This window comes from Momordica charantia (genome assembly GCF_013281855.1).
Source record: "Momordica charantia cultivar OHB3-1 chromosome 9 unlocalized genomic scaffold, Mcharantia_2.0 BLBB01000009.1, whole genome shotgun sequence".
Lineage (NCBI taxonomy): Eukaryota > Viridiplantae > Streptophyta > Magnoliopsida > Cucurbitales > Cucurbitaceae > Momordica > Momordica charantia.
The window spans coordinates 17185751-17200551 of NW_028275167.1; the positions used below are offsets into that span (position 1 = coordinate 17185751).

Below are 14801 nucleotides of genomic sequence, written 5' to 3' on the forward strand. Positions count from 1 at the left end.
TATATTACGAGTTCAACCTTAAATAGAATGGGGGCCATGTTGTTTAGCTCGAGGTGCGAGTTGAAAAGGAGCACTTTCATTACAATTCTGATTAGTTCGAGGTGCAAGACGAAAAAAGATGCAGTTGTATATATATTTTTTAATTTCTGTCCCATAAAGAAAAATAAATGTAACGCCCCGCGTTCTCTGACTCGTTTATTTTAAGAGATAAATAGTGTCTTTGGATTTTTCCCTAAGTTGATAACTTTAATTCTTGGATCTTCTCTCCGGTGAATCGTGCCCCACCCTTTCTATTCGACTTTTTCCGTCCAATCATCCCCTCTCTCCGGTGAATCGCGCCCAGATCCGCGAACAGGCTCTTCGACGATCAGCGAACCCCGACCTTGCGGCAACTGCATCCCACGAGCAACGACGGCGCGGGTTTTAGCGATTCGTTTCGCCAGCTTCGAGCAGTCCCACGAACGGTAATATGAGCGTTTTCCTGCGAGATCTAACGACCGGAACAGCTGCGTGAAGAACAAATTTGGCGTTAGTCCGTGGTAGTGGTTCTCCGGCGTTTCTGAACCCGCGGGGACGCCTCCCTTGCACGCGTTTCTTCAGCGTTACCCAGCCTCTTTTCGTGTGTTGGACCCAAGATTTCGACCGTGTTTGGTAGTCGATAGTCGACAGCAACCACTAATTAGAACGGCACGTGACTTCTACCCACGAGCAACCGCCGACTGGCGAGCCTACAGTAACGCATAAACGACCCTCGACAGTGACGCCCCGATCTGTGGCCTTTGCTTCCCCTCGACGACTTTAGACGTTTACCCACACCTGTTCGGAGTTCGATTCGCGGTACCCACTCCTATTTAGACTCTAACCAGCATTACCCATCGCTTTTGACATCCGAACAGCAAGCATAAGGACATTCGAACTCAGTTTTGGAAGCCCGAACCTCCTCGGTGTCGACCCACTCCTTACCCAAGAGGTTTTATGGTGAGATAGTAGGTAACTGATCATCTAAACTTACTTTCGATGCAAACTAAGTGTTTCTAACATGAATTCTAATCAAGTTTGGTTTGCTTTTGGATTTAGGAACCCTTCGGTGAACTTGGTAGCGCATTAGAACTTTGTTGTAAGTAGTTCTTACTGGAGGGATTGGTTGTTGTGTGCTGATATCATATGGTTGTTTGCTCGTGTGCCCATGTGTGATATTTGCATGTTGCTTGTCGTTGTTATCATTTAGTAAACGTCATTGTTGATAAAACTTTTGATATATCTTGGGAAAATTATGTGGTTGTGTGAATAAATTGTAGCCAGGTAATCTTGGATGACTATGATTGAATTGTTATTATGTTCTAATTGGTTTTCATGATGAAATTTGTATACCGATACTATAATCTGTTGTTTCGAAAGCATATTGAATATTTATGAGAAATCGGTTGTGTTTGATGTATGCTGGGTATTTATCAATTATATTTTGGTTAAGTGGTTGATTGTGCTTTTTCTGTGAACGATGCCTGTTGGAGCTGTTGGATCATGTTGGACTATTTTAGATTGATTGGATTTTACATATGATCATTTTGGTGTATCGCATATTGGACTGTTATGAGATTGTTGATGCATGAGGCATGACGTAGTAGCAAGTAGGACTCTTGTGAGAGTTTTGGGACATAACAAAGTAAGTAGACAAGGGGCATGTGTGTGCGTTAATGTATGCTAAATGGACTCTAATGTGCTAGTTTTGTGGCGTTTAATGCTAATTTGTTACGTCATTGTGCTAAATAATTCTCGTTGTGTTGGTCGAAATACTTGGAGTAGTGTTAGATATTTGTCGATGAAAATGGTGAGATTTTTGCTTTGCTAAACTGTTGAGTATTGCTGTGGTAATGTTTGTTGCCTGGATATGCATGAATTGTTCGGCGGGTTTTGTGAGTTATTATACTTAGTAATGCTTGTTGAATAATGATGTTGGATATTAAGCATGATTGGGTTATTAGCTCATTATTAGAAAGTTGTATATGTTGTGGAAGCATGCTGGATTGTATTTGTGAGTTGAAAGATGCAGGGGTAGTGGCTTAAGAAAGTATATAGTAAGACTTTGGTGAGAGTTGGATTCTTGGAGAAAGTGAATGGGTGGGTGTCAGGGACTCGGGTATAAATGGTCGGGGGTTGATACGCCATTAATTGGGTATCGAGGCCTCGGGTAAAAACGGTCGAGGGTCGATACACCAATTTTGGATAAGGATGAGTGTCGAGGCCTCGGGTATAAATGGTCGAGGGTCGATGCGAGGTGTCTTTTGAAAGGAATACTATCGGGGCCTTGGGTATAAATGGTCGAGGGCCGATGCAGCAGTGTCGGGGCTCTAGGTAAAAATGGTCAGGGGTCGACTCTACTCGAAGGAGTTAACTGTGGGAGGCTAGGATAGCTGTGATAAGCGTAGAGGTACTCGAGAGGTTAGGGAGACTAGAGATTGGTAGTTAATGTGTTCCTGGTTGTGGTTGTCACTGAATTTTATAGAATGTGTCTATGTTTGGATGCATAATGTGATGAAAAGCATGACTATGAATGTTTCATGATTTGGTTGAGCATGATGTGTGTGTTGATCCTTTAATAAGCATGACACGTTGTTTCTTGATAAGTATGCTGTTTGTGTGTGACCCTTCGGATAAGGACTGCTTACTGAGTACTGTGGTTGTGCTCATCCCTCTTTTTCCCCTCCAGTTTGCAGGTATCGAGCTAGCTCTTGGGATGGTGATGGCGAGGATGAGGCTTGATCGGAAAGACCATTAGCCATGCTGCGTGCATTTAATTTCCTTTAGTTAGGATAGTTGTGGCTATTTAATCTTGTAGTTGAGTTTTTAGTGGTTGGTTTGGTTTAGTTTTATTTTCTGAAGGATGTTGTAAGGTTGCCGATTCGTTATTCTTTTTAGAGCATTAATTTCGTTAGCTTCTTGAACTACGAGATTGTAACCTAATTAGGATATTTATGAATACATTTGTTTAAGTTGATCGTACTTGATTTAGTTTTTGCTTCATTGCCATTCGAGATGTTAATATTCATTTAGTGGATGGTTTATAGTTAGTAAATGTTTCCTTGAAGGGTTTGGTTATTGTGAAGTCGGTATTAAATGGTCTATCCGTACAGGATGTGAGTTTCTCTTAAATATTTAGTGTTGTTCTAATTGTTCAAGCTCTCGTGAGTGTTGAAAATTAGAGTAGCGCAGGAGAAGCGTGGTAGCTTTATTGCTTAGTTTTGTTGTGAAGATAATTCTCTTGTTTAGGTGAAAATTTTAGGTAGTTTTAGTAACGGTCCCTGTTTGGAAATGGTGAAATTCCTGGGGCGTTACAATAAAGGTAGCAAAAGCATTGCGAGCTAAAACAATGATAATTTCATTAGAAAAATTTTAAGACAGGATTGAGGCATATATGCCTCGGGTCCTACAGTGATTACAAAATATACAAGATGGATTGAAAGAGAAGCAAAGAAGAAAAGGAGGTTAGGGGCCGATCAGCTACTTCGAAGGTGCGACCTAAGTTCCCCTTGCGAAGCCAGCAGGTCGATTTTTTGTGAGTCTATCTGACCAGCCTCCTGAGAGGAATTGACAATAGGTATAAGAGAAGCAGTCCCATCTTTACCTTGGGAAGTGCCAGCATCATCACCCTCCTGGGTAGGTCCTCCTCGTCCTCGCCATCGTCCTCATACTCGAAGTTCAACTCCTTTAGATATTAGTCCACCAAGCTTTGAGGACTAGGAGTGTTGTTCAGACTAGAGGCCCATCGCTCTGCATATCGCCTCTTAATGGGTTCAAGGGCGAGGTCGGGAGCCACTTCTATGACACCCTTCATCAGGAACTTTGACCCCGTGTCGCTGAAGTCCCTGACAAAGCCGTCAAAATCAAGGTGCTTCCAGAAGGTCTACTCAAGGAAGGCACTATTTTGATATCGAGCCTTCCACCTATCAATGTTAAACCTTGTCTCAGCAAGCCGCTCCTTCAAGGATGTATTTTCACGCACAAGTTTGAACTAAACCTCCAAGCCCTTCATAATAGCGTGAGTTGCCTTGAGGTTCTTTAAGCTCTTCTCTAGCTTCACCTCGACAAGTTTGAGCTTTTCCTAGGTGGTCTTCAGCTTGGACCTTGCTTCTTGAAGCTCACCTTCGACAGCAGTAGCAGAGTCTAAGGCAGCCGAGACAAATTCTCTGTCTTTCTCAGACAGCTTATCGCGCTTGTCGAGTTCAGCCTTTATCACAAGGGTCGCATGGCATGTTGATGCGTGGCCCTACAGAAGAAAATCAAGGTTACAATAGAGTTAGAACTTAAAGAAGTAACGAGATAAAGAAAATAAGACTCCGAGGTGCGAACTCATTCACCTCAGTAGTAATATCTATAAGGCATTGCATGACGGACCTAGGTGCATATACAAACTTGTTAGCCTGTCTCATGCATCGAGAGTAGCTGGAAGGTTCGATGTGGAACCTCATCTCCACATCGGTAGTACCTCCCATCCTACCTCCAGATTGTCAGTCAAGTCAAGGAAGCTACTCCTCTGCACCTCGGTGATATCACCCTTCGAGAACGTCTTCTTTTTCTTGGTCTTCTTTGGAGAAGGGCACCCATGCACCTCCCTCAAAGGGGAGACCTCCAGTGCTTCAATAGATTGACTGTGAGGTCTTTTTCCACTAGGGGAGGGCTTTGAGGACGCTCCACCTCGACCACGGCGTCGCTCGCGGTTGCCGCAGCTCTTGGGTCTAGCTCGACCACACCTTGGGTTGGTGACTTCCATCCTTAGCCTTGTGTTTCGCAGTGTTCGCAAAGACGCACACCATGGCTTTGGGATTAAAGAACGTGAGGAAATAATTCAATACAAAACAAGGTGAAAGATGGTTCGAGACCGACTCACCCAACTCCGAGTTCGACCTTGTGGCCTCTACTGGAACAAAGAGAGGGTTACAATCAAGCAAAACGGAGCTGTGCAGTAGCTTATCGGTTATCAAAGTCCTGACCTTTCTCTCGCCTTTGAATCTGTCCATGTAGTACTTTAACACGTCAAAAGTCGGCTGCATTAGCTCGGGCATGGGTCTGATGGCAACTGCAAGAACAAATAGAGAAGTTAGCAAAGTAATTGAAAACGACAAATGATAAGGCGGTCGTACGACCTCTTACCCAAATTCCCAAATCTAGTGGGAATGTTGAAGAACGTAGGTCGGACTTGTCCTTCGCCAACAAATCCCCCGAGGCATAAAACCACTTCTTCACCCATCCTTTTATCGATGTGGGACCCTTGATAATCCCCCCTGCACCCTTGCGCACAAATAATAGTGCCCGGGCTTTTTGGAATTTTGCTTCACCTCGAAAAAGGCGAGGAGCTGCGTGGCCACAAGAATCTCGAAACCTTCCACTTCACGAGCCCTAAGCCAGAAAGGATGGGTAGCGCAAAAACAACACCCCGGCCATTGGGGGCCACTTGGGTAGGTGTATGGCTAGTTCAGATTAAGAACTCCTGGACGAAGGGGTGGACAGGCAGTCGAAACCCGTATTTGAACATTTTGAGATAAATAGTGATGCATACGTCCGGAGGATCATCAGCTTTTTCTCCAGCCCGAGGTAGGCGTAAACTTATGTTATCAAGAATTTGGTACTACCTATGTAGCGGTCCAAGATAGTTTTCAGGCATATTTGAAGGGGATTCAAAACCCCGGCCCGAGGTCGAGGCATCACTGTCCTCACCATCACCGTCCGAAAACCGAAAGTTTTCTATCTCCTCGAGCTCGACATCTAGCCTATTCTCTAAGTCCTCGCCAGAGCTGGCTTTCCTAGGGGATGAAGTGCTAGTGGTCCGACCTAGACTACCTATCGAACTATTACTAGAAGAGCTCGACATAATGAAAAATGAATCCGACAACGAAAAGTGTAGAAAGAAGAGACTGGCCTAGAGCAAGGTTTTGAGATGATCAGGTCGGACTCCAAAATTTTAGGAAGCATAAATCGTGGATTTGAGACTTGGGACTATTTATAGTACTTCAGAAATCAATCTCCGCCGTACACGTGTAAAAAAAACGACGATGTAGATTAATGAGAAGCTCGAACGTTGGAACACTCGAGTACACTGACAGTAATCAACTGCACTATTCAATCCCTCTAATGGCTATATTTTTTATCACGAATCCAGAAACCGCCACATCATCCAATTTCCCTTTCAAGAAAACTTCTCTTTCAGGTCGATCTTAAGCCTGCCAAAGAGGGGGCCAATATTTGGGGAGGAAAATTGTCGTGCCACGTGGAGGACAATGATATGCCCACGTTGGCACAACTTTTTTGGCAAGTCCACCTCGAACCTTGTGAGGTGGAGCACTTAGCCAATTTTCCTTGAATATTGTTTATCTCAATGGTTCGGTCTGCTGAAGGTTTGATTTGTTGAACACGATAGGTTTGACCTACTATCCGATAAAAGTAACCGTCGGTCGTGAGGTCTGTCGGATCCTATACCTATAAGTATGAATTTTGTCCTCAAACTTATTATTAAGTCGGAGTTGTTTGTTGATTTAAGCGTCGGAGATTTTGCCCCTTTGTACAAGTCTTCTTGCATAAACAATGCTCATCAATAAATCATGTTTCTTGACTAAACATGCATTTTACATGCCAAGTCCAAGTCTCACACCACAAAACTTTCTAGAGTTTTCTAACTCTTTCTAAAACTTTCCTATTCCTCAAAGACTTATTCCGTCGAGTCTTGCCGACCCCTAACCATTTTTACCCAGAGCCTCGATACTTTTCTATAACACGTAGTGTTCGACCCTTGACCACTTTTACCTAAAGCCTCAATGACTTCGCAATGTATTGGTCCTTGACCGTTTCTACCCAAGGCCCCAATACTTGCCTACCAACTAGATTCATTGCATTGACTCTCGACCATTTTTACCCGAGGCCTAAACATTCATGTTATAAAAAATTTGGGCTATTGATCATTGATCATTTTTACTCGAAGCCTGGATACCCAATTAGTGACGTATCAACCATCTGGCCCTGATACTCACCTATTCACTTGAAAACAATACAACTCTCACACATTAAGGCCTACAACATACTTTCTAAGGCATGACCCATGCATCATTCAACTCACAAAAAAATCCAGCATGCTTCCATATTCATAAACAACAAAGGCAACATACTTTTGCCAAACAAGCTTAACACATACATTATGCTTCCAAAAAGTTCGTTCCAAAAATATAAGCTCAAAACAAGGCCATCATGCTTTAAACATAGTCAATCAAAGCTTCCATAAACTCGTTCAGTCATAACACATCATCAATCTCATAATAACCAACCAAGGTTATCGTCCATCATATCCAACATATCCAACATGCTTACAAACTCATAATACACTTTGTTGCCATAGCAAACGTGTATTTCCAATGACTCATCAACAATTATATGAATAGTAACAACAAACGTTGGCATACAAACAAACAACAATCATAAGCACACAAGCACACAATACACAATTTATACAAATATACAATAAACATCACCCAAATAAGGTCTACTTACAAAAGGGTTCTAACGCTTAAGCTTCGCCGAAAGGTTCCTAAATTGAAAGAGACCAAGCTTTAGATTACAAATCACTTCGAAACACTTTAATCAAATCAAAAAGCAGGTTTAAGTGAGTCGTAGCCTACAAACTCACACCGTAACCATTTGGGTTTTGGTTAGATTAGTGTTGAAGGACTCTGCACTATAGATTTGAGATCGATGAGGTTTGGGGTTGGAAATCTGATGCCGATGAGGAATGAGTAACTCAAATCTAGCTTCAAACAAGGGTGGGTAAGCGTCGAACGACGCTAGAAATGAGAAATCGTCATAGATCTGGATGACAAAATCATGAATCAGGTCATCGAAGTATGCACTAGCTGTTGTTCATTGTCGAAGAATGTCGTGGGTGGTAGATAACACCATCGCTAGGTCACTGGATGATGAGCTTCTTTTTCATGGTTCAAAGCTTATTTTCTATGAATATTTTGTTATGAAAATGATCTATTTCTTCTTATAGTTTGCATAATTTGATTACATATTGTTAAAATTTTTGAAAAATATATTATTATTGTATGGAATTCAAAGTAGAACATTTTGAAGTAAAAGTACACAATTTTGGGAAAAATAAAGTAGAAACTTATGTTTTCTTAAATTGTACGTAAGTAAAGTCTGACGCTTCTTGTGACTTTTTTTGTAATATTCTCGTTCAACTAGAGGGTAGTAATGTCAATTCCAAAGTTAACATACCCAATCAAGTCGATGATGTTAAGGTCATAATATGTTCACTTGAACCAAATCCCATGACTTAAGCTTCAAGTTCCTCCTATTTTGGTGGCAAGTTGCAACTATCTCCATGCATATAAATTGAAGAGCTTCCTAAACAGAATTCATCAAGTCTTTTGCTACTTTTTAGTCTGAGATAATATCTTCGGAGGGCTGTTTTAGAAACTTATTTACATAAATGTCTAAATTTCTATAAATTTACACTTTTAGATTTCTGCAGGTAGGATTTTCATTTAATTCCGAATTCACCCCTATTGATTGCATTTTCATTTATTAATGGATTTGGATTTTTTGAAATATAAAATTGTTATTTCCATAAATTAATATCACAATCATTTAATAAATGTGGGCCTCATAGATATTATCTCAATTCAAATTCCTTAATTCTCTCCCCCAAATCCCTTAAAAATGATTTTTTTCATCTCTCCTCCATTGTTTCCGTTCTCTTCTCCAAATCCCTCGATTTTCTTCTTCGTTTTTTTCTTCCGTTTTTTCTTCAACTTTTTCTTCAGTTTTTCATCTCTTCTCGATTGTTTCCGTTTTCTTCTTTGTTCACTACCCAACAAAACATCTTTGTCGTCTGCTACGGTGCTACGAACACTTTTCCTTCGATTTTTGATATGTTGCACGGTGCTACAATGTTTCAAAATGGTAATCTAAATTTTTTGCACTCCTCTCACATTCGCACTTGTTCCAAAAAAAAAAAACACAGTATGTTACACGCCACTCATCATTCAAAACATGAATTTTTGTTTTTCCACCATCATTCACGCCTCCAGCAATTACATGTTTTTATTATTTCTTATGATTACAGGTTAATATCACAGTTTTTTCCACTGTCACATTATTTCTGCACTTCCTATTACTATCTTGTTTTAAATTACATTTTAGCTATTCATGGTATAAATTATGTTCATGTTGTTTTGTTATTATAAGATAGGGATTAGTACATACATGGGACTATAATATACTTGTACTATTGAAATATACTATCAATTACGTATAAACACCTATTAAGTAGTATATAATTTATACCCATGTAATGTACTTTTATAAATATCATGTAGGTAGCACTTTTATTACTTATTCTTCTTTCCTTTTGTTTTGGTAGCCCTTTGCACTTGACCATGTTAATGTAATTCAACTAATATATATCCACCTAAAACATGTAAAATAGTAAATGCTCATTACAGGGCAAACAATCCAAGCTGAAAGCCAATATGAAGTTCTAAAAGACATGGTATAAAGTATAACATATTGAGTATATAATATATCTGACATAACATAGACTAAACCTTATGCGATATAAAATTTATCCATATGTATTGATGTGAATCATTAACGGTATATATCCAATATATTTTTAACTTTAAATCACCATCTGTATAAATCGAGATACATAAATCTTGAGATATAATATATATCCTTATCTAAACACTATATGTCACCATACATACGTTACTCAGAACAAACGAGTAAAGAAAAATATACTCGTATATACCAATTTAATACCGAAAGTCCTCTGTAAACTAGAGATATATTATATATCCTATTATATTTTCCATGGAAATTGTTTCACCGGTATATATGGAGATACTTTTATGTAGATATATATTATATATCCTAATCTGTATCACTATATTATATAAACTCAAATATACACAGATATAAATGATAATAGCAGATACATTGAGATACCAGAAGCCAGAGAGCAACAGATTCTGTCAAAAAATGAAACCTAATTTTAGAATATACAATAAGAACTATATCTCGAATGTTCTGTACAAAATTGAAATCTAAATATTACATAAAATACGGTATAAGTGGACATAACGAGCTGGATTGATCATGTGACGGAGGAAGAAGATGAAATTAGAACTTACAGTGTAATGGGTCGACGTAGCCGCCAGAGACGAAGGAACCGTGACGATGTTGCCCTCTGAAATGCTACGGAGCCCGCCGGAGATATTTTTTGCAGAGAACGGAGAAGCACCCGCCAGAGATATCTCTTCAGAAACGCGACCGGAAGCTTGATGATGGAGAAAAGGTTTTGTCGCAGCGGTGAAGAAGGAGAAAACAACGGAGATGAAAAGGTTACGAAATCGTGGGTTTCTAAAACTCCCAATTTTTGAATTTTGAATTTGCTTGATTTTAGGAATTTCATATATCTTAATAAATATTTACCAATTTCATATTTTATTAATGATTTAATATTGAGATGGATATATTAGTAATTTCTATTATGGGTACCATCTATTTTGGGAATTATGTTAGACAAAAGTGTAAATGCTAGTACTTTCAATCCTTTTATGTAATTAGGTCTCCTAAATAGACCATCTATGTACTAATCCCTTTTAGTCTTAGTTTTAGTCAGAACCAACTTGTTCTTATTTCTTTACAATTTAGCGTTTCGAAACTAGCTTAATTGAAATTTCATTTAGTGCTTTCTAGTTCCAACTCTTTTGTCCTTAATTTACTTTCACATTTAAACGCTTTCTAGCCAGTTTTAACTCCCTCCAAGCTTGAAAGAGAAGAAGGTTAAACTTGGGCTCATTGTACTTTTGTTAAATTTCAATTTTAATCAATGACAAAAGTTTCTTTTATTTCTACGGGTATTTTCCGTACTTTCATTATGCATTGATTTATTTTCAATGTCTCTTTGAAATGCCCTAGGAAAATCTATTTAAATTTAATACTGGATAAAAAGCCGAAGTGGCGCCTGGCACATTGTTGGTTATCATACTTATTTTTTAAGCAATTTCTTAAGTTGGTTGTTAAGGAGTTTTTCTAAACTGAAGTCTAATACTGAAAGGGTTATGTCAAGTGTTTTAGTTGAGAGTTAATATTGCACACAACTTTGACATAAGTGCATAAAACATGATCCTAGACATAGGTCCTCTAACTCATAGAATTAGATAAGGTTGATAGTAATTTTCTAGGTTTTTAATCATGCATAGACATATGACTAGTGGTTACCCTAGGATCTGAAACAACCAAAAGTGGTTCGTGATAATTGTAAAACTTAGTTTCAAGCATAAGTGAAAGTAGCGCCTGGCTCATTTTTCACTGTTGTGTTATTTCGTTTAAAACTAAGGAAGGAAGCATTGAGGTTGACTTTTAATAGAAGCTTGATATTTTCAAAGCGAAAACAACAACTTTGGATTATATTTTTACCTATAAACCCAATTGCAGCTTGAGACGTTTTCCACAAATTTCTTTTTGATTAAAAAATCCTTGAGGATATGAACTTGGAATATCTTTTCCCTATTTTACTTGTGACCGTCTGCGCTTGCACGCTATCTATTATTCATCGAGGTAGAAAATTTCCAACAAGTTTTTGGCACCATTGTCGGGTACTTATTTTCCAAAATTTACTTTTTAGTGAACTATTTCAGTACTGTGTTTGTTGCATACCTATGTTCCTTGAGATTAATTGCTATATCTAACTTTAACGGGTTACTTTTTTGTGTATTAGCATAAGATTTGGGTTGCAGAAGTTTGATCCTGAGATTAAAGAGGTTAGGGCGTGAATAGAGATCAAGAAAACAAAAGAAAAAATGAAAAAGAAAAGGAAAATAGAAAGTAGGAGAGGTTACTTGTATTGAGCCAACAACCAGCAGGAGTGTTTCAAATGGATGCTCAGTTTATGTATACTCTACCAATGGGAAGTAACATGTCATAACTCCTATTAATCAATTTTTTTTAATATTTTAGTGATAGCTGCCATTCATTTGAATATTGTTCATTTAATCCTACATCTTTCTATCATCTAGGTCTGCCAGGAAATCAACAAAAATTCAACTCTTATTCAAATCCATACAATCAAGAGTGGAGGGATCATTCAAATTTCTTGTGGGGAGAGCATCAAGTTGAAAATATCCATCCATATGAGCATACATTTCCACCAAAATTCCTGACACAACCTCAATAGGAGTATAATCAACCATGGATGCCTGAACAAATGCAGTCGTCACAAAGTGGCAGCCTTGAAGAATTTATGATAAACTTTATAGCAACAAATGATGCAGCAATATGCAACCTTTAGATCCAAATAGATCAATTGGTCAATGAGTTGAGGAATAGTCCATTGGAAGCATTGCATGACAATGTGGAGCTCCCAAAGCAAGAAAAAGAATAGCAATGTGAGGTAATGAACCTATGAAGCGAACTAGAATATAAAGAACCTGAGCTCCTAGTGGACAACGATGATCTGCTAGTCCTTGATGTGACGAAGGATGTAGGGAAGAAGAAGGACATTGAGCTAGAGCAACTGGTAGAGGTAAGTACAAAGAAAATTACACGTAAGGATTGAATGGACCTAAACCCATCACCTCTTGGTATTGGGCCACTTTCTCCTTTCCCTCAACATTTTGTGGAGATAAATCAAGGCATAAAGAAGGGAGAGCTGACCAAAAATTTGAAGGATCATGTTGAGGAAGAAACAGGAGAAGATGAGATAGGTTCAAATGAAGAATTCTATGTAGAAACATCAATTGTAATTCCAATTGTCAAAAATAAATTTATACAAGTCACCTACCACTCAATTTAGACCTGTAAGCATATTGTGCTTTGAAGAAGCAATACTATAACATGGCAATAGCAGAAGAGAGATCAAATTAGCTTAAGAAAATGGGTTGACAGTTGAAAGCCTCCGACATTCTTTAAAGCAACATCAATAGGAGGGAAGTTTTGTTATTAGTTTCATGCTTATTTAATTTTCAGCATTTTTATTTCTAAAATGTTTTAGTTATTCTATTTTCCTAGTACAGGATGGAAGTTTCCTAGAAAATAAGCAAGGTGTGAAGCAAACCATGTCGTTTTACGTTGTCTACTTCTCCACTGAAAGTTTTTTTTTCTCTTCCTCCTATCTTTTGCTTTCATTTGTCCTAGACGCTGCTTCGTTTCCCTTCCTTCAATTCCCTACATTTACCATCGTGCCACCACCATAGGCATCCATCGCAGAAGAGGAAAAGGAAGAAAGGGGAAGACTCTATAGTTTACGAGAAATCTAGTAGTGAAGTCTATCATCTTTTTGTTCCTTAATTTTTTTTCTTTTTTCTTTTTACTTTGTTCTTTTGATATTATAGCTAGTTGAAATCATGAGAGTGATAGTGATAAAAAAAGAGCAAGTTGAATTGCAGGTGAGAGGTTGCGAAGGATTGACATATGATTTGGGAAACTCCACTAATATTGTTGAAAGGTTTACTATCTTTTCTAGGGTTTTCCTCTGATTCTTGGGGCTTCATCTTTGAAGGTTATTTTTGGGAAATTTGAATTTGTGACCCCTCCAATAACTCAAACTGGATAAATGACCCCATTTTCAAAAAAGCTAATTTGTGTCTCCATATTCTATTAATTATGACCCCTCTCAAAATATGACATAATGAAATTACCATTGTACCCCTATTTTAAAAAAATCCATCCCCTCTCTCCCCATCCTTCGTCTCGGACGTTTCGTGGCACTTTTATCCCAAGTAAAACCCTAAACCCCCATCTCGGAGAATCCCCGTCTCGGAGAATCCGAAACGGTTCTATTATCATCCATTCTTTCTGAAGATCATTCTTCCGCACTCATCTGTAAGTGTCAGATTCATCTCGGAGGCTACAAGGTTAGTTCTATCTTTTCCAATGTAACGAAAGTTGTTTTATTCTTTGTTGTATTAGCATTACCGGCACTATCTAAAGCAGCCTTGTAAATTTAGGTTTAGTTTGACGTTGTGATTGGAGCAGAATAAAAAATCCAGAGATTGCTTCAATCTCGAATTCTATCTCGTATTCAATCCCGGACTTCAATGGTCTGAGATTGAATACTGATTGCATCCAAGATTGAAGCCTTCGATCCGAGCCTGGTCCAGGACTGCCTTTCATCTCAGACTTGTCCCGATTGAATCTGCCTCTCATCTCTGACTCGAACAGGTCCGGGATCGACCCTCATCCCGGACCAAACCGGACAGGGACAAGTCTGAGATGAAAGGCAGAATGGGAAAGCTCCAATTTGCCTCTCATCTCGGACTTGTTCCGGTCCAGTTCGGCTCAGGATGAAAGGAAAAATGTTGTTTTGCTTATTTTTTTTAAGTTCCTTGTCACTTAGCATTAGTCTTGATTTAATATGTTTTATTTCAACTTTGTTTAAAACGTAGAATGAATTTGAGACTCATCCTAGATCGTAATGACTGGTTTCCGGCCACGTTGACGAACCTTGCCCATGTTGATAAAACCACTACTAGGATTAAGGTCAGGCTAACCCCAACCCAGTTAAACATGTTTAGGCAAACATGTTTCGGTCCTATTTTGGACATGGACGTTGTTTTCAACGGTCCATTGATCCATCACCTATTGTTGAGAGAGGTTGAAGAGCCTAGGCAAGACGTTATTAGCTTTGACCTATTTAGGAAGATGGTGTCTTTTGGTAAGCGAGAGTTTGACCTAATCACCGGGCTCAGTCATAGGATGAATAGGGTAGATAATCATACTCTTGGACGAAGACTTAGAGCACGTTACTT

The 14801-nt window shown here is 38.9% G+C and overlaps 1 long non-coding RNA gene across 1 annotated transcript; it reads left to right on the forward strand.

The window, feature by feature from the left end:
- The first annotated feature begins 285 nt into the window (after positions 1 to 285).
- LOC148209104 (uncharacterized) lies at positions 286 to 2892 on the forward strand. The gene is made up of 3 exons (XR_015787350.1): positions 286 to 978; positions 1078 to 1117; positions 2708 to 2892. It is a non-coding gene; the product is annotated as an uncharacterized LOC148209104 (long non-coding RNA).
- The last annotated feature ends 11909 nt before the right edge of the window (positions 2893 to 14801 follow it).